General features: G+C 42.0%; 2 long non-coding RNA genes across 3 annotated transcripts; both read right to left on the reverse strand.

The window, feature by feature from the left end:
• Window positions 1-6,335: 6,335 nt before the first annotated feature.
• On the reverse strand, window positions 6,336-16,183 carry LOC133504418 (uncharacterized). Of its 2 annotated transcripts, none has more exons than XR_009795955.1 (3): window positions 16,051-16,183; window positions 15,438-15,534; window positions 6,336-7,769 (listed from the first exon to the last, which is right to left on the reverse strand). It is a non-coding gene; the product is annotated as an uncharacterized LOC133504418 (long non-coding RNA). The 2 variants fall into 2 exon arrangements; XR_009795956.1 differs by lacking the exon at window positions 6,336-7,769 and adding an exon at window positions 7,807-8,169.
• Window positions 16,184-19,649: 3,466 nt separating this feature from the next.
• LOC133504290 (uncharacterized) lies at window positions 19,650-20,446 on the reverse strand. Its single transcript, XR_009795926.1, has 3 exons — window positions 20,349-20,446; window positions 20,034-20,277; window positions 19,650-19,955 (listed from the first exon to the last, which is right to left on the reverse strand). It is a non-coding gene; the product is annotated as an uncharacterized LOC133504290 (long non-coding RNA).
• Between the last annotated feature and the right edge of the window lie 1,069 nt (window positions 20,447-21,515).

Genomic DNA, 21,515 nt, shown 5'->3' on the forward strand with positions numbered 1-21,515 from the left:
TGGCTATTTGGCAGACCAGTCTGCTTTGAAAAGACGTTCTGGTGCAACTCGTCTTTCTTTCGAGGTGCACCTTGCTGCGTGATAATTTGATTTCTGTACACTCCTACCGAACCTAGAGGGTCCCTTCAGGAGTTGCAAGTAGGCACAAGACAAGAGCATGCAAAGTCCTCTTGGAACCTTCACATTCTGGTCACCTCCTCTTACAGCTCAGGTAAGCACTGTTGATCAGAGCAAACTAAAACAAGGAGGAGATTCTAAGACCTTTTTACCCTGCTTGACAAATTTCTAGAGGGTAAGTGACTCTCTGTATCCAACTTGGTGTTTTTATGTCTCAAAAGTATTAAGTCATAGTATTTGTATTTATTAAAGTACATATATCTATAAATTCTCTCACTATGGTTGGCAATGAACCTGCTTAGGTTAGGTTGTACTTCAAATATTTACACTTTCCTTATTGTCAAACAGTGGAGAAGGACATGGCCTATGAAATTCACCCCTTATGTCACCTGAAATATGTAATTGTTCTATATTGTCACTTATTTGTCTTATCCTATACTTCTGTTCGGGACTCTTCCTCTCAACAAATCAGAGAGACAATCCTCCACTCACACACACTGATTGCTGCCATCACCCGTCGTCCTTTTCCACACAGCAATGTCTCCATGAGGCCTAATGGAAATTAAAGGGGCCGCTTTGATTGGTGGGGAACAAGGTCTGCTGTGAACACTGCCACACCAGTGCAGACAGACCACTATCAGATCCACTGTCAACTGTCTAAACCACTTCTGGTGCATAGTTGTGCTGTCCACCGTGGCAGATTTATGCCAGTCACGAAAAATACTGCAGGGCCCGATGTGTTTGGTGAGTTCAGTTCTCATTGAGATTACGTCATCTGTTCTGGTTAGCACAATATACAGCTTCTCAGAGAAGAGCCATTACTCTCTCTGCAGAAGTACACTTAACTGCAGATTGGTGGGCTTCTTGTGGCCTAGATGTGCCATTGTAACGAGGACATCAAAGGATGCCAATTTCCGATTACCTTTATCTTCTTACAGTGGAAAACCACACAAGCATCTTGGTCTCCCCATGAGTCAAAGACTCATGCTGGGTGTTGTCCTCATGTCAGCTCCTCACAATTACCGTGAAATGACGTGTTTTTAGTGATTAAATTCGCTCACCGGGCAAAGATTAGACGCACACACGGAATGCTTTCATCCTGCGCAGTTAAAAAGTTTTTTTGAAAATCATTTTATTGTCGGTGCTCTTGAAGTGTACCCTGTGAAGGGGCTTGTAGTTTCCAGAATATTCTTATTATCTGGTCAAGATGATTTTTCTTGCTCTTGTCGTGTTCATCCGAAATGATTAATGGTGGATGCCGCAGCTATCTCGCAGCCACAGAACAAAACGCCCAACATTCTTTACAATATTTGAATGCAAAGGCACTCACGCTGCAGTGACAACAACTCTCCATGGAGATGTTTCTACCTGGATTAGACACCCAATTTCCTAGAAGAATCCCAATTTGAGTTCCATCATGAAATAAAGGTTTATGAACAACTGATCTTAACCATACCAGAAAAATGTGATTCCATCTTGTTCAACTTTTAAATAGTATGATAAAAATATCAATTTCAATGAAAATCAATCTTTAAATGAAGTACAATGCAAGTGTGATTGATGCTTATGTATTATAAAAAAAAACATTTAAATCAATTTGGGTACATAATGTATGACCTGAACAATACAATTCACACAAGTGACAATTTTATTTTAATATTGGTTGGGATGGAAGATTAAAAAAAAATAACACAAAACATGATAATATGGGTCACACAGGCAATTTAAATTATATTGCATCTGCATTTATTTGTAGAAATTATATTTATCTGCTGACTACTTGCTAAACATCACATGAAATCTTCTTTCCCTTTCAGCTTGTCCTGTTAGGGGTCGCCAAAATGTGTTATCCTTTTCCATGTAAATCTGTCTCTGCATCCTGCTCTCTCACGCCAACTACACTCAGGTCTTCCCTCACGAGATCCATCAACCTTCTCTTTGGTGTTCCGTGAGCTCTCTTGCCTGGCAGTTCCATCCTTATCACCCTTCTACCAATATACTCACTCTCTTCTCTGGGTGTTTCCAAATCACTGAAGTCTGCTCTCTCAAACTTTGTCTCCAAAATATCTAACCTTGGTCATCCCTCTGATGAGCTCATTCGGCACCTGGTCACTCCGAGACCAAAACCACAACATCTTTATTTCTTCTACCGAGACCAAAACCACAACATCTTTATTTCTTCTACCTCTGGCTCTGTTTCCTGTTCTCTCTTCAGTCTCACCGTCTCTAACCCAGACAACATGGCTGGCCTCACCACTGTCTCAAAGTATGGCCGTCATCCGAGCAGAGACTCTTCAATCACACACACCTGTCACCTTCCACCATCCGTTCTAACCTGATTAGACCAGTTTTTTCCACTTCATTAACACACTCCCCATTGTTCTGGACTGTTGACCCCAAGTATTTAAAGCCCTCCACCGTCTGTATCTCTTCTCCCTGTAGCTTCACACTTCCCCCTCCACCTCTTTCATTCTTGCACAGATATGTCTACTTTGCCACATCTTCACTTCTCTCATTTGTAGTTCAATCCTCCAGCGTTCCAACTATCTCCACCTTCTCCTTACTGTTGCTTTCACTGCATATCACGTTATCTACAAACATCATGGTCCAAGGGGATTATAGTCTAACCTAATCTGTCAGCCTATCCATCACCACGGCAAACAAGAATGGGCACAGGGTTGATCCTTGATGCAGCCCCACCTCCACCTTAAATTCATCTGTCACACCTATAGCATACCTCACCGGTGTTGTGCTGGCCTCATACATGGCCTGTATTATTCAAACATGCGTCTCTGCCACCCCTTACCTATGCATGGAGGACCACAGTTTCTCTCTGGGTCCTGTGTCATAGGCTTTCTCTTGCTCTGCCAAAACATAATGCAGTTCCTTCTGGCCTTCTCTGTAATTCTCCATTAACAGACTCAATGAAAATATTGCATTGCATCTGCCGAGTTGTCTGCTGCTTTTTGTATTCCCCGACAGCTTTGTAAAGTGCTCCACTCTTTGAATTTGGAAGTCAGGGAGCGTTATAACTCCAGCGGGGTATACGTTCACACAGCCAGATCTCGGTGAAGCACAGGACTGCAGAACGTCCGAAATCTTTGCTGGTCCTTATCAGGAGATGAAGTTTCGTCTATTTTGTTTGGAGGTGAGGGGAATCAACTGGATCAATCTCTGGCCTCTCCTGTGAAGTTTTGCTTGGATCTCTGCTTGCCTCTCCCTGCAGCGTCATCCCGACCATGCTCCGTAGACTACAGTCGCTGCTGCAGACGCTGCTCTGGTGAGTAATTCTGGGAATAAACTCAGCAAATTTGCGAGAGCTGTTGAAAAAAGGGCTGGGGAAGACTCCCTGATGCATAACAAGTCTTCCCTTGTGTACTTGAGCACCAAGATGACCGCAAAACACAAAAACGTAGAAAACACTAGGGACCAACATACTGAACCACGTTGAACACACCTCTGTGCTTCTACCTCCCCTGGTCATCATAGGTACCTGCCTTTTCTGGAAGAAAGTGTTCACCAGAGCCATTAACTTTTTATAATTTTGTGTGGTGTGATAATCTTAGTTTTGAGTGTGAACAAGATGGTAACTAATGACTTGTCTACACTGTCAGTGTGTGGGGGAATATAAGCTTCTTCTGCTTACATATGTACAATAGCAAAATGTTCCTCACTGCCACGTGAGGACAATCATACAGTACCGTTTATGCACGCTGAAACACATGTTAGCGTGCATGCTAACAATGTGGCGTGCATGTCTTGGGTAGTACTTCATTGAAGTAGTCACATAACAGTTACAGATTTTGGAGCTCTGTGCACACAAGGTATACACAATAAAGTGCCCCATAAATTTAGGAGAAAATTTAAAACCTTATGGTCATGAAAATATTGTACATGGGGGGAAAAAAAAAAAAAAAAAACTTTGAAAGCAAAACCCATGAATATGCTGGGCTGCAAACGGTGAACCGCAAATGGGTAAGACCAGACTGTACATAAAAAAAAAATAAAAAAATATATTGTACATCTTGCTCCTCTTTGCAGATCCCCGCCCATCAGACAGTTGCAACTGGTAAAAAAAAATGCCACATCACTATTATTGGGCTTTCATCATGGTTTAATTTTTTAGGTTGTAATTCTTGAGAACTAACAATTATGGATTATTCAATAGTCACAACGTGCTCACAACACAAATTTTGCATTCTTAAGGAGATTATGTACCATCCCAGGTGCAATAATGAATGCCACAAAAAAACATTCAGGGAAAATACTGTGTTGAGTTTACAAGTCCACTTCATATTTCAAATTAACCCAAAGTAATGATTGCATTCTATGCATCGAGTGCCTGAATATATTATAAAAATGTTATTCAGAGTGTGTTTATCATGCCTGAGAACTGTACTGAATTGCTATTGTCACTTTTTAGTGTTTTATCATTAATCGGAAACAAGGAAAAGAGGATGACTACACTAAATAACCCTCCCCAAGTTTATGTGGTGGAGTGCATGATTTCAAAATTATAATATCAAAAGATCCACACGTCCTTGCTGCTGATTGCCCACAGGACTGAACCCACAGTAAATTAAAGCTGACTCAGATACACATCTCTTTCATTTCCTTTCCACTTCCCTCAGCCATATACACAACATTGCGTCAAAGCCCAACGTTTTTTTCCTCATCAACCGCAAGTCCCCATTGGACAAACACGTGCAAAATCACCACCTGTGCTGTCACTTGAAAAATAAATGTACAGTGTGTTGTGTGTGTGTGTGTGTTTTTTTCCCCGAGTGGAAGTCATTCATGGGCAAACAGCATTGCACAGCATGTGAAAGGCAAGATGACACAAGACCAGTGCTGAGAGTACTTGAAAAAAATTGCAGCGAAATCACGAGAATTATGTGCTTCTACACTAGGGCTGCATGGCTCGTAAAAATTGTTTAAGTTTTAAATTATATTCTGCCAACTTTCCTTGAGAAATTTAACTGAGCAATTGTGAAAATATAAAAAAACGTTTTCCACAAAATCATGACAATTCATGGGAATTAAATGGAAATGTATATTGTAATGTATATGTACAATATTATCATGAGCATCCTGTTTATGTATTACAATAAAATGTCATTTTTAACTTTATTTTCATAGTTATTCCTTTATTGTAATATTTTATAATTTTCATGAGACAAATATATTTAAAACTTCCCTAAAATTTACTATTTTAGCTCTAATGCTAGCGCAAATCTCAATAACTACTAGTAGAGTAAGGAACATTTTACAAAACAATGGCGGAGTAAATAAAACTAATACAGTGATACCTTGAGACACAAGTGACTTGACTTAAGAGCTGTCATCACACAAGGCTGCTGTGGAATTCCTAAAACACAGCGCCAAATATCTTTAAATGTGGTGCTAAATTTCCTCTTTGCTTCAAGATAGGAAAAAGAAATCAATTTGGAGCCTTTGTTGGATCACTGGAAATACTCAAGTTAAATCCCATCCCACCTATTTGAAATTTTCTCTTCTTTGTCGCATAGATCATTTTGTATCGGAGACTATGTAAATCCATTTCTGGAAACTATGAGTCCCAAGCCTGCAACGATGAGTACCTGCGATGGATTCACTAATCCTCAACTAAATGATTGTTGTTGCTTTGCAGTGCTGCTATATTGGACATTTTTGGCCAGCTACTGCAGCAAATTTCTTTTTTAGGATGATATAAATTCCCCCAAATTATCACCAGGAATGATCATTCATCATCATTAATCATTAGTTTATTTTTTCATGCCAGTGATTTGATGTTATAGAGCAAAATAATTGAAGTGGATCCTTTTTAAGAACTAATTAACTTTCCCATTGTAATGTAGAATGATCAATACCTGACTTACAGCCCGGTAAATTCTAATGAGAAAAAAAGGCCTTTTCGCTTCAGAAAACTGGATTTTATCTCTCAAAAACATTTACCTGGTTAAATAAAGGATTTATTAAAAAAAAAAAAAAAAAAAAAGCCCCTCAAACTCCTGGACTGTGATGGTCAGCACTTTACCAATCAATCAAATGACTCAAAAAATAAGTTCTGATGACTGCCTGCATATTGATAACATGCAGGTGTTGGTAACTTTCAAATGTGTGTATGTTATGTGGGCAATACACACACAACTCTGAGCGCTGATGTTTTAGCAATGTTCCCAGGGTTGAGGGAGCTTTTTAGCTCAAGCCCTGTATTTGTGAGCAAATGCAATAGTTTTCCCTTCATCCCAGTTCAGTACAGAACAAATCCCGTTTTAGCAGCTGTTTGCTGCGTCGTGAGTAACGTGGCAGAGGTAGTTTAACTACTGCAGTATCTACATTGTAATCCCAGAAAAGTACAGTTTACTAAAACAGTACAGACTGAGTCGGACTTTGGCTCAATTTAGCAAGAAAAACATACATAGAGTGGGATACAAATGCCACGGGTCGAAAGGCCAACATGTGCCCATGCGGAATAGGAATAAGCACAAATCTAAGCAATATGCTTCAATGTACAGTAAAACAAAAAAGGTAAACACTAATAAAAACTAATTCAAATCACAAGTGTTGCCAACACAAACAATTTCAATGTATACAACGAGTCAGAAGTTCAATAACAAAAGACAGGAACAAGAAGTACAGAAACTATATTTTCCACAAAATCACAGCCGGCGACATTTTTAAACCTAGTGATTATTGACGTGCAGCTTGCAGTGTTCCTCCTCTCCAATCAGTAACGATTGGTGGGTTTTATATGGAAGTGGGCCACCAATTAGGAAGGACTCATCGGAGCCTCTCAACAAAGCAAAGGTTAATATAGAATCAGAATTGCAACCCTCTTTATTTGGAAAGTATGTCAAAAAAAACAAGGATTTTTTCTCCGGTAGTTGGAGGTGCTCTCATATGACAATAGACGAACTTTAACAATCAACACTTTTGAGACATAACATCATAAAAACACAATACGGATAGTTCCTTCGTGTCGAGCAATGTAATGGCAAAAGGGAAGAAGCTGTTGGGATGTCTGTTGATTTTCGTTTGCATGGTTCGATTGCGCTTAGCCAATGGAAGGAACTGGAAGATGTGGCAACCAGGAAGTGGAGGCTCCAAGAGGATTTTGCATGTCCTTTCCTCAGATTTGGCAGCGTGTAAGTCTTTCAAGATGGATAAAGGGGGTACAGAGGATTTTTCCACACCAGTCCTGATTGTCTGTTGCAGTCGGAGTTTGTCCTTTTTTGTATCAGTACTAAACCAGACTAAACCATATCCAGCTGTCCCAACAGCTGCTGTGGCAGTTCGCGCTTACTCCGATGCAAACCTCTGCTGGGCCTTTTTGAGGATGGAGTTGATAGTCTCCCACTACAGGTCCTGACAAACTATAATTCCCAGGACTTCAAGGTCGTGACAGTGACACAGCAGTTGTGTATCTAAATCCTTAAAATGTCCCTTATTTGGATCAATGGAAGCAGAAATTTCAGTTTACAGGCAAGGTGTCTTGGAAGTTCTCTTAATTCTGACAGATTGGTCTCAGACTTATGCTGTACATGTAAAAAGTTGAGCAATTCATATTTAATACAATGAGCATTATACATTTCCAGAACCTAGTATTTTAATAGTGATTTAAGAAAAGGAAGATTCCAGTGGAAGTGTTCCTGTGAAGTCACACAAAATTAGTTCTTAGATGCCTTTATATATTTAAAAAAAAAAAAAAAATGGACACGATGGTCTTTCAAAGTCTTTTTGTATTGCTGTGCACATAGTCGACATTTTCAAAACATGACTTGACCGACCTAAATGCATGTATTGTGTGGTTCCGAGTTTAGAGCCGTCCTCCACTTGGATAACCCCAATAAAAGCAGTCTTCAATTTGCTGATGGAGGTGCTTTGGTCTATGAATGGAAGCTTTGACCAGTGCGTTCAAATCCACTTGCTCGTAATTGCTTTGCCAGCGTGTTGACAGAGCTCAGTGCTTATCTCACAAAAGGTTGGAATACAGCCATTGTTGAGGCCATGAACCTCTTGAATCACTCCCACTTTTTCATATAGAACCTCCTCCAGGATGACATACAGACGGTGAGATAAAAGATGTTTTTCAGCATACATAAATAGTTACGTCCTCCTATGACCATCCTCTTGAAGTAAGACTATTGTTAGTTATGGTCAAGCATGAGAAAGGATCTCAGCAGCCCATTGAGTCCTTTGACTTCTCAAGATGTGACTTTTTGCGAAAAGTGATTCATAACCCTCCGATCCAGTTTAGTTCCAACGCTACATGTTTTCAGGCCAATCCCGAAATAGTGCAAATCATTCCTCAGACAACACAAATCCATTTCCCGCTTTTACCATTCTCCTAACGAGACAGCTGTAATTGATTTTGACTACCTTAAAGTCCTCAGAACTCATATAGCATAAATCTACAAATCCAATGGTGCCTTGAGATTTGAATGACTCGTTTTTTTAAGATGTGAACCTTCATTTCACCAATTTAGTTTTAAATTTGACTTGCAAGTGCAGATTTTAGATGCAAACGCTGTATGGCATCAGTCCTTCAATGCCATTTCAAACAAGTGGCAGGTTGGTAGATCCAATTCATGAACTATTTTTCAAAACATAATGAACTCAAACGGTGCAACAACTAGTGTTGAGACTCAAAGAAGTAGTCACATTCAAATATGCTTTATCCTCTGAGTACAACAACTAGTATTAGAGTGAGACATCTCAATGACTGATTGGCTGGCAACCAGTTCAGAGTGAACCCTGCCTCCTGCCTGATGACAGTTGGGATAGGCTCCAGCACTCCCGCAACCCTTGTGAGGCTCAGCAGCTCAGAAGATGGATAGACATCTCAATGACCAGTACAGCTGTCTGTCCAGTACAACAGTCTGTTTTTTTGTGGTGACAACGCTGAAACATATTATTGGCATTTCAATTCACATTTATAGAAAGTGTTTTAAGTTATGAGACTTGTCACAAAACCAATTACACCCGTATCTCAAGGCACAGGTGGATGCATAATATCAGTACACTTGTACCACCTTATTTGTACTTGCATGGCAAAAAAACCCTGTGCCGTTAATAGTACCCTTTTGCAGGGCTTTGTCCTTGTTGGACTTGTGAAAACGCATCAATTCAGCCTCGAATCTTGGCAGTCTGAGGATAAAGCTTTCGGAAGGCTGTCGTCTGTGCCAGGCTTATGCACGGTCCGTGTATTTGTGATCCTCGCAATTATTCTGGGATAAGAGGGATGCTCCTAAGCAGCTGGCAGAGGAATTTGCTCATGCTGAGGACTGAAGGAGGCTATAAATTACTACAACTGGATGGGATTCTTCTCCCTTTTGTGACAATCAGTGAATGCTCGCAAATTTGTTTTCTTCCAACACAACTTGGCTGCTATACACCGGGTTGAAAAGTAAAGTGTGTTGTCACAGCAGCTGTATCCAACAGTCCAAATCTTAGCTCATTTTCAGTATTTGTATTACTATACATGTTCTATTACATACTGGCCACAGTGACTCCAAATTGATGACACCGTCAAGATAATTGAATGACTCGTCTGCCCAAAGGGTCTAATAGAAAGTATCCACGATCCATTGGTATACATATGACATGGGCTTTATTTGCATACAAGGATATTGTCACGAACGGAGCACGAGGGTGGACCCAAATGCACGACTCCAGAGACAAGCAGACAGTGCAGAGGAAACCTTTAGTCAGTCCAAGGTCTAGGATCAGGCAGACAGTCCAAACAATCAGAAGTAATAGTACGGCAGGCTTACGAGGGTGGTCAGTGGACAGGCGTGGGTCAGTGCACGGAGAGCAGAAGTCAGGCAAACAGGAGTGCGGGAACGAAGCATCAAGGATGACGATCTGGCGAAGGACAAGTCGTCCCAAGTCCTATATATACTGGGAGGCATTAGCTGGAACAAGGTGCAGGAGTGCTCAGACTAATTGGCTGGCCACGCCCAGCCTGGGCAGGAAGCCAGGAGCATGACAGATATTGGATTCCTTATGTTTCCATGCTATACTACCTCGATACATCAAGGATCTGAGCAACACTGGAAGAAGAAAAAAAAACTAATTGTAATCTCATGTTATTGTGTCAGTGTAAATCCGACAAGTATTGTTTAGTGTGCATTTTCCAGAAAAGTGTCTAATATTATTGTCCTAATTTGAGCAGATTTCACTTTTCCTGTTGATATTGAGCACTCAGTTTTCAATTCTGATTCCTGAAATAGGGAGATAAAAACATTGAAACAAACATGAAAAATTAAAAATGAAATGGGGAATCTTTTCAGTATTTGTACAGCAATTGTCTTGTTCTGTTACAATGTATCGATTCACCAAATGACTTACTTTTTTGTTTTGCAACTGTATGACGTGATAGTTTCGTCATTAGCATGGCTTAGACATCGTCTTTTGTCTATCCATTCCTCGTGCTCTTTTCATGACGCTTTTGTAAGAAGGGTAGCTTATTCGCTACCACGGAGACAAAGATCAGTGAATTACAATGCATTGAAAACAGATGCTCAGAGAACTTTTACCTCTGCGACTTGGTACCCATGCAGCATAAAAAAAAAGCATGTACAAGACAGCTGCACAATGTGGATGCGCCGGTACTGTCAGGCGCTGGATTTTTTTTTTTTTTTTTCTTCCATTGAATGGTGGGAACAATCAGTGATACAGTTAACGAGTCAACATTCTATGACAAAATAGCTATGACTGCCCAATGGAATATTAATGGTTGGACGGATGGCTCAATGGCATTGACAAAGCATGTTGTAGTCATCCGCCAATCTCTCCCATTCATTCTGCCGTGTATCCCTCTCCTTCAATGAAATAAATAGTCCATCTATCCATCCATTTTCTGAGCTGCTTATGTTCACAAGGGTCGTGGGCGTGCTGAAGCCTATCGCAGCCATCATTAGGCAGGAGACGAGGTACACCCTAAACTGGTTGGCAGCCAATCGCAGTGCTCATGGATACACAATCATTTTAGAGTGTCCAATGAATCCATGTTTTTGGGATGTGGGAGGAAACCGGAGGGCCAGGAGAAAACTCACGCAGGCAAAGGGAGACCATGCAAAATCCACAAGGGTGGGGCCAGGATTTGAATCCCAGACCTCAGAACTCTGAGGCCAACTGTCTAACCAGTTGCTCCAAGGTGTCACCATCAATAGTAGTAGTAACTGAAAATCCATCCATCAATTATCCAAGCTACTTATCCTCATAAGAGTCTCAGGAGAGCTGGAGCCTATCCTAGCTAGCTTTGGGCATAAGTCGAACTGGTTGCCAGTCAGTCACAGGGCACATAAACACCATCACTGAGCGGGAATCGATCCCATGCTGCCCGCACCGAATTCAGGCGTGTGTATAACTACACTATCAGTGACTCTGAAACTGAAACTTTCCTCTGAATATTTAAACAGTAAGTGTCTTTTATGGACTGCAATTTAAATGGTTAAAGATTTTTTTTTTTTTTTTAAACACCCAAGTACATGGCAATATAAGGCTTCATCTCCATGTCAACCAAGTCTCACTGAGTGCAGTGTGAGCTACTTTTATTACAATTACTCCACTTTAATGCAATAGCACGAATGTACAACGGAAATGTATGAGGCGAGCCTACGATCATCTTGGCTGAAGGAGTTGGGGTCACTTGAGGTGAGGGGCTGCTGACTGAGCAAGTAGGCCAGACAAAAAACACACAATGCAAAGTTTGGGAGTACAGAGGAGAGGTCAGGAGGGAAGCAAGAAGCATCGTGGACAGGCATGCAGCGGTTATGTTTAGACAGGTGGTCCGCAATCAAATCCCCATTGGGGCCAAGCTAAGATGACAGAGCTGCGCCACACTGGCTGAATTGGTGATGTGGTGATGGTGACATGAAAAACATGTTTAGTATTCCGCACCGTTGATGAGATGGATCGCAGGTGTGCGGGCTGATCAGAAATCAATCGGATGGGTGAGTGTGACATGCATACGCTCGCGCACAGGAGGATTCAAGTTGGTGTGATTTTTCAGGGAAAATAAAAATGGAGCAGAGATTGAAATATGATAAACCAAGATCAATGGTTTGCTACAACTATTTTTAGTTTAACAAATGATGTTGCTTATATTGTGTTCAGACACGTCATATCAGGAGTCTAATATGGTGTATGTACTTATATAAACCAGTACCGGACACAATCCATGCTGGGAGCAGAACAGCTGCCAAATTATTGGTCGATCAACAAAAGTACACAAATAAATCTTATTTCTCAACAAGAACCGTTGACAGCTTGTTTTACGTGCATAAGTTGCGTCCCATGTGTCCCCCAGAAGCATGGATGCATTAAATGGCGTCAGTGTTTGCAGGAGATGATTATGGTGGATGAGCATTTGTTGTGACCACAGACAGGAAGAAAAGACAAGATACACCAGTGCGTTACAGCGATCCGTGCAACCGACGTGCCTATGTGGTGGCCATGTTGCGCCCAACGGCAATGTCGACATTGTCCAACCATCCATCCATTTTCTTAGGCGCTTATCCTCATGAGGGTCGTGGGAGTGCTGGAGCCTATCCCAGCTGTCAATAGGCAAGGTACACCCTGAACTGGTTGCCAGCCAATTGTAGGGCACATTGAGACAAACAGCAGCACTCACAAATCACACCTAGAGGTAATTTAAAGTGTCCAATTAATGTCTCATGTTTTTGGAATGTGGGAGGAAACCGGAGTGCCCGGAGAAAACATGCAAACTCCACATAGTCAGGTCCAGGATGGAACCTGGGACCTCAGAACTGTGAGGCTGATGCTTTCTACCTGAGCCATCATGGCGACACCTTATTTAAGCCATAACCCTCTCATTTACTTTTTTTTGGCTATTCCAAAGCATGAGGGGATGTTAAATGACAACGGGCAGGAGGCAGCGTACACCCTGAACTGGCTGCCAGCCAATTGTAGGGCACATGGAGACAGACAACAGTCACACTCACAATCACTCCTAGAGGCTACTTAGAGTCTCCAATGAATAGGGTTTTTGGGATGTGGGAGGAAACGGGAGTGCCTGGAGAGAAAACACGCAGGCATGGGGAGAAAATGCAAATGCCACACAGAACTCTGAGGCCGATGCTCTTCCGTTGTAACACCGTCCCGGCAGTTGAAAAAATGTATAACAATTCTTGCACACATTTGCTATTCAGCAGTTAAAGAGTTGTTTTATAGATGCATTTGAGCATGAAATGTATTAGGATACTATGATGCAGATTGGTTGAATAAAAAAGTGCATAATATTTTGTTCATTATGAAAACAGAATTGTTATACATCTGGTTAGGAAGTGCGCTGTCCTACAGGACCCTGGCTAACCCCTGGTTGCGCTGAGAACAAATTGTATCCCCCTCCATCATTTAAGTTGCACACGCCCGATATAGATCACGAACACAGAACTCGAAGTATGAGGCATAATGAAAGAAATGGGAAGATCATAGGAGCTAGAATCATGTGAGCGAAGATGACAGGGGGTACATTTCCCTGTATGAACTGACCAACCAATCCGTGCTCAGTAAGAGGGACCGCCACTCAGATGATTAGTCGCAAGGAAGCCCCTCCACCAATCAGCTCCATGTGCCATTCACCACAGGGGTCTGAAATGGACTATTGCACCTTTCATCAATTCTAGCTGTCATTCAAAGTGAAAAGTTAGCGTCCCAGTCTCTAGCATATTTTTGACAAAATACCATATTCTTAGTCCCATTAGCATTAAGTATTTGAATTGTGCGTGTGTAGTTTAAAGAAAAAAAAAAAAAAAAAAAAGTCAACCTGCAATTTTAAACCAACAAGAGAACAAACAACCAGGTTGTCCCTCTGATCTCCACTTGGCCTCCGATTTGGAATTCAGTTTAACTTTTGACCCAAAGAAGCAACGTCATAAATCTTTCCCCAAACTGCCTGGGACTGTTCTGAATTATCCATAGAGCTTTCTTAATTACTCTTTATATCAATTTTATCAGCCAGCGGTGATGAAAGTTCAGAGTATTGGTAAATAAAGCAGTTCATACTTCATTGACATTGGCAATGGGGTTAGTGAATTGTCAGTATGCTACTGGGACTTGTTTTTGGATCGTTATTTATATATTTTGTTATGAGATGGCAAGTTATCCTGTGTGGTAGGGGGTTGCGCCGAAAGGGAGAACGGGGACTGTTGTTTAACTGAGCTCAAGTGGAGCCACTGAAGAGCGAAGTCACAGAAGAATGTGATTACGATGAACTGCGTCAGGAGAGCGGCAACAATCGCTCACGTCGAGTCCCAGCTCAATTAACAGCTTATCGCTCTTCCCTCATTCCACGCTGATTGCCTCTGATTGGCTAGCTTATGTTTAGATTTAGATTGATACGCTGCCGTGGGGGGGGGGACTAAATTATTACAAATGAGTCAGAGGCTCTTCTTTGCAGACCTTCAAAGGCGCAAGGTCGAGCCAGAATGAGTCGCGATGGTAAAGCTAGGTCGGTTTGTACACATTTTAAAGATCTGAAACTTGTTTCCTGCTCTGCTAGTTTGTGGTGAATGTCAGATGACTAAACACGGGGCATTATGCACAGAATCAATAATCAGATCCATCCATTCCTTTTCCAAGATGGTTATCCTCACAAGGGTCACAGGAGTGCTGGAGTTTATCCTAACTAATTGCAGGCAAAAAAAGTAGATTACGCCCTAAACTGGTCGCCATTCAGTCACAGAACACATGCCAAGACAATCACTGAGCGGGAATTAATCCCACACTGCCCGCACCAAATTCAGAAGTGTGTACCACTAAACCATGAAACTGGAATGCCTGGAGAAAAAACCCCACACAATCAGAGAGGGGGAGAACATGCAAACACTATACATTGTCTATTTTTAAAAAAAAACGATAATCATTGTATTTTTTTTTTTATTTGACTTCATTGGAATTGGTCTTTGTGTCACAAATGAAATCAAATTTAATACTTTTTATGTCAAATGCTTCAGGAAGTTTTTTTTTTGAAAGATGCACTTTGATCTCCCTTTACGCTTCTCGATGCACATTTAGTAGACGAATATGGGCCACTTTAGGAATCAGGATGAACATTTGGGCCTTGATAACCATTCACACTGATATATTTGGCACTTTGCTCTCTGCTGATAATCCAAAAGGAATCGAAAACTGCATTTTAAATACCGCCACTCATGACTGCACTTTGATAAAAGATGGCCAGTCAAGCAAGTTTCATTCATCCATTAAAGAATCTGACAGAAGGCCGGCTAGTCATGGATCATCTATCCATGCACAATCATTTAAAAATCCCAAAGATTTCATAAACTCACCTCTTGAGCTCCCTCTTGCCAATTCCACTTTGCTTCCAAATCTTCTCTGCTGCCAGCACGCCCTCCATTTCCACAGCCACCAAAAATACGTCGCACACTGTGGCCCAGAAAGGCACTTCAGCCGACAGTTGCCAACAGCTGACAAGCATTGGCCGAAAAACATGCAGTTCCCGGCCTCATTTAATGTCTCAGGTTGGCCGGCTGCTGGTTTTGTACACTGCAGCTGCATATTGGGGCATATTATCTTGTGTGCTTAAAATGAAAAATGCACACTTTTCGGACTGCGGATATTCTCCTGCAGGTTGGGTAAATACAACAGGAAACCAAAAACTGCAGCACCGACCCTGGGATTACTACCCACGACTCGCAGGCATTGGCAAATTGCATAAGTGGAATCCAAAAGCAGTCTCTATCCATTTATACATAATCAAACAATGCAAGGGTACCCAAAAATTAATGCAACCTAAAGTGACACACCAAAAGCTCAGCACTAAGTTGGAAAATTAGGCCATCTACATACAAGGCAGGTGGACAGTGCAATGGCAAAACAAGAACGATGGACTAAATACAACAAGAACAACAAAAAAAATCTAAGTAACACTAACATACTTACTGTCAACTAGGAAAGCACAGGAGACTTGAAGGAATTGGTGTTGGCAGAATATTGGAGGGAAGCAAGTGACAATCACAGCAGCACCTATAACGCCACTGATTACAGACTGGCAACAGGTGCCAGTGAATGCACCGCCCACCTTGCAAATTAGCGCTGCAGCAGAAGAAAAAAAAGAAAGCATCTGAAAAAAGAGACATGACACCAAGATCCCGTGTGAGGCTGCGGGGGAAATACTTCATTGACTCGTTTTACAAGGGTGAGCGAGCGGGGCAGTCAAGTCACCAAGCACATGAGTTGACCGGTGAGGGTCTTATTGAGTGCGCATCAAATGCTTTGCTCAGCTGCTATATGGCCTTTGTGGCAGAAAAAAAATCTGCACTGTTGCTGCGGGGGTGATGATGCAGCTCTCAATAGCATCATCAAAGCAGTACAGTACACGCTCATGCCCCAAACTAAACTGCACAATTGAAGTACGTGGATGAAATCCTTTCAGAACACATCACCGATTTGTGCCACGTTATCACATGACCCACTTTTGGGCCTCAGTGGCTCATCCAAGAGAATAAATGAGCATCCAGCATTAATCACAGCTACAGCTTTGGTCTGGGTTCAAGAGTCAGTTAATAATTCAGCAAAGTCATCATGATTCAGATAATTATGGGCGGCCTTATGGCGTGCACTCGCAGGCTAGTCGGCGTCACCTCCAGAGGACTTTGTGGAAATGACACATACATCGAGCGCAGTCCATTCCTCGCGCTACGAGTTGCTCTCAAACATGCGGAACGATGACCGAGGGTCCTATTTGCTTGAGTCTAAAGAATAAGCAGACTCACATTGAATGAAAAATTGCATGTGTATCTCATTTAAAAGTGTTTGCCCACAGAGCATAAAAACACTTGATGTTGTTTGGCGTAAGAGCTGCATACGGGTCAAAGTGTTAAGTTCTGAATACAGGATACAGGAACGCGGCAAATCACTTAAACCATAAAAATATAGATTTTGTCTGAAATTTGTTTCAGATGGACTCGACACTTGGCTACAGTACCTCGGCGGGAGCGTGTTTGCCACATCTTTATTGTCATTGTTGCACCTGAATCAGTGAAACTTCATGATCTAGTTCAGATTTTGTGCGAACGTCAACTGAACTTAATTATTTTCTGCCTGATGAGTGAAATGAGGAATGCAATCATTTTGGCGTCAAAGAACAGTTTTTGAATGAAAGTTCATTTTCATCCAAAATTATTTTTCTTTTTTTTCTTCAGGGATTTCCAGGACTAATCTTGACCGAACACACTCCACACAGAATTGATGGCTTGTATTAATAGTTTAACCATAAATGCCTGTATTACCCCAAATTATGATTCCAAAACATTTCAAAGTTATCGTAAAATATTACTCTTACAAATAGATGCTGCAGAAATGCAAGATCGGCAGACTGCATGGTACTGCTTTGAAACCCATAAAACAGATCGCTGGCTCGTATGTATACAAATGCGAGGCTACAATAATGTTATATTTCCTGCTTGGAAGCCATACTATATGAAAAGTATGTGGACATACCTCAAGACCTTCTTGAAAGGACAGCTCACTCCTAAGCATCAGTGACGACACTGCATGTTTCCTCCTTTTGCTTTTTCCCTCCAACACAACATGATACTTTGGTTCAATCCATTGTTATAATCATTGCCACGGTAACAGGTGCATCCGGTCACATTTTCTTGTTCCACCCCTCCGTCGGTGTTTGAAGATAAAAACCCAGTGACAGTAAAAGTCGTGATGCAGTGCCGTCGGAATATTTGCCGCTGTCTGACCGAGACACGGATATAAGCGGCCGAAATGAGTTTCCTCCAAAGGGTGTCCAGCTCTTCCTTAGAGATAGGGGGAGAAGCTCGGTCAACCGGGAGGGGCTCAGTATTATTGAGAGGAGCCACATGAGGCGGCTGGGGCATCTGATTGGGATGCTTCCCGGACGCCTCCCTGGTGAGGTGTTCCGGGCATGTCCCACCGGAAAGACAGCCCGGGAACGACCCAGGACACGCTGGGGAGACAATGTCTCTCACCTGGTTTGGGAACGCCTCGGGATCCCTCCGGAAGAGCTGCAAGAAGTGGCTGGGGAAAGGGAAGTCTGGGTATCCCTACTGAAGCTACTTCCCCCGCGACCCGACCCAGAGAAATGGTAGAAAATGGATGGATGGATGGATGGATCACCGAGACACAGCAAGATTTTATGGCAGTAGTTTGATATAGTACCATCGCAAAAGACCACATTTGTCTTGTAGTCTGATCCAGGCATTACAGGGAGCAGCTAGCCATTACCATTTGATCAGCTGTTAATTTTCATCACTTCCAAGAGCATCTTTTGTCATAATACGAAGAAGTTTTACAACTCTGGACCAGTCTCCAGCTAATTGCAGCAGTAAAAACACACAAAACGGAATCTATGTACAAAATAAATGCGTTACTATCTAACTACCTCTCCGCTCCCCCTGCACCCCCTGCTGACTATTTTTAGAGCTGCTTGTCACCGAGATGTGGCGTGCTCAGAGCTGAGTAGAGGAAATACTCGAAGGAGAAAAACTAGCAGTGAGATGGACGCGCTCGTCCGAGACGGCCGCTGGAGGTTTGCCAATCACGCGACGCCGTCCGCCAAGGTTTTTCGACTCCCGACTCGGAAATTCCTCAAAGCGCAAATCAATGATAGTGAGTGTAAACTCATACATCACAGCTGAGTACTGGTGCGTGGTCATGTGTCATTTTCGGATGTCTTGGTGAGAGACAGGCTGGGGGGGGGGATTGATGGGAGTGCTCTGTGAGCAGCTTCATATCAGAGTGTGTTGATTAAAGCCATGTTAGGTGCAGAAGTGTGGCTGGCCAACAATGGAGATTGCATCTGATGTAATCATAAAATTAATAATTGTGTCCCGGCAGCGACAATGATGACATAATAACCAAATTCATAATTTATAAATCAATCGGGCCTTAAAGAATTACAAACAAAGCAAATCACCGTAAAGTGTTTGTGTTCACAGCATGCACACCACAGTCCCGAGCTGAGCACACATTCTGCAATTATTCATGAATTCAGATGTTACCCCCGTGTTAATTTCCACTCACCTTCCCCCCACCCTCTGAAATGAGTTAATTATTTACACAGACAGGTAAATATCAAAAAAGCAGAAAGTAATGCAGCAATTCACGCTGGGGGAGAGGTTGTAACTAAAACAAAAGCATTGTTGATTACAATTGATGAACGATTACTCTTAGGGCTCTGTTGTTCTAGACTTAAAAAAATACTTTTTGTCATATTTGTTAGTATATGAGCGAGATGCTAACATATGGGCTCAGTATTTGTAGACTTCACAACATGTCCCTGAGTCCAAGTTGTGTGCATCTTGACAATCGTGCCAGCACAAAGCTCGGTGTGCGTGTTTGCGTTTTTGGCAGACGAGTTATCGCCAAGCTGGGCAGTGTTGGCGTAGTGGGGAATGCATGTAAAATAATTTTTAAATACAGAACTACAAAAAAATATTTAGTATATATTGTTTATTATATATATAGTAAATATTGCGGTCCTTCCGTGCGGAAAATTATCTCCTGGATTTTTTCATGGCTTCATATGGCAGACATGGATCAAATGAGGTTCTTTGGACAGCAATAAAATGCATGAAGCAGCCTACAACTTGATTTGTGCACATGAACATGTCAAATATATATTTCAAAATCTTAGGGGCCCGGGTAGAATCACCTTGAGTGTTTAAGATATTTATCAAAATGCTGGTTTTGCTGCCTCCCCAGTGGTCCCATAACCACTTCCCTCAGTTTATGTTAGCCAGCGGGGGCCCAACCGAATCCAAATGTCCTTGGAGATGCCGTAAGTCCATTAAACTGAGTCAGTCATTCAGTGCCTGAAGGAACAGAATGGAAATGACATGACACCTTCACTGCTGATTTTGTTGAAGCGCCGGGAAAAGGAAGGAACTCACCTTCTGCCAAGCAAACAATCGAAAACCACACTGGCCAATCACGACGTGGCTAAGAACACTAAGAAAGCCCTCTTACACTTTCCTGTCATCATACTTCAATATTTGACGAAGAAAATTTTGTGGTTGTTCTATTGTGAAATGCAGGGCAGCATGGTGTTGAGTTTGCATATTTTCCAAGCACTTGCGTGGGTTTGCTCCAGCTCCCTCCAGCAACACGTAGGTTCATGGAAGATGGTGAAATTGTCTATGGGCGGTAATGTGATTAAGAATGATTTGATGCCCTTGTTGAACTAGAGTTGCATTCAAAGCACACACCTGGAAAACTGCATTAACGACCCATGTGAGCGGAGAACAGACAGACACAACACAGGAATGCCAGAGCTGACTTTCAAACCCAGGACCAGAGAACTGTGTGGAATAGGTGTCAACCACCATTAAATACTGTATTTTACAGACTCACTGTCATGAGCAAGCCTGGACCACGGCCAAGAGGGGCAAGGCCTGTCATCCCTGACACCTGTCACCGGTCACAGCTGTTTCACATGAGGCACTGTGATTTAGGCCAAGTATTTAAGTTTGAGTTTTGTCACGGGCATTTGCCAGTCCGTTGCTTTGTTTTAGTGAATTGCATTCACTGCCTGTGGGACTCTCTGCTTCTATGTCCAAGTTAGTGTAACCCTAGTCACAGCAATTCTGTGCCCTTTTGTTTAATCTTCTCCTGTTGAGTTTGTTAGTTTGCTTCATAGTCAACGAACCCTCATTGTATGTCTTTTGGATCCGATCCCGCCTAGCCTCACGTTTCTGTGCCTCTGCCTTGTCGGACTGCAACACCATGTATGACCCAGTATCCGGAATAAACCACATTGAACATTATGCCTCTGCCTCGAAGTCCTGCATTTGGGTCCGCCCCCGCACCGGAGATTCGTGATCCTCACCTGTGATAGATGATCATTTGCAATATCGGGATCATACAAAAACACTATTTATGGGGTTTGAGCCCTCCCATTCATTTTAAAAAGACACTTTTCAAGTATTTTAAAGTTTATTCACTTTCGTGGCTTCCACAGTTCTACTAATAAAAAACCTGACACAAAACATTATTTTTAAACACCATAACCAAACCATGAAAGTTCACAAAATTAATGTTAAGCTATAATGTGAAATAGATGGGCTGATACAGAAATGATAACCCTTCAAACAACTGCTACTTTTACAAACACGGAGGCGCAACATATACAAGCAATACTTACAGGCATTTATTTTCTCTTCTTTGAGGGAGTAAAAAGTATGGCAAAATGCAGTAGTGTATGACATCAAAGCGACGTGATTTTGCTCTGAATTACGTTCCATCTATTCAAGTACACTTCAGTACTGCCTGAGCTGTTGCAACATGGAGTGCTACTAAATTGAAGGTGTGCACTTCCAAATATGGACTTGCCTGTTTACTGTAAAAAGCTTAGATATCTGTGATATACCATAGCA

This window comes from Syngnathoides biaculeatus, chromosome 8 (genome assembly GCF_019802595.1).
Source record: "Syngnathoides biaculeatus isolate LvHL_M chromosome 8, ASM1980259v1, whole genome shotgun sequence".
Lineage (NCBI taxonomy): Eukaryota > Metazoa > Chordata > Actinopteri > Syngnathiformes > Syngnathidae > Syngnathoides > Syngnathoides biaculeatus.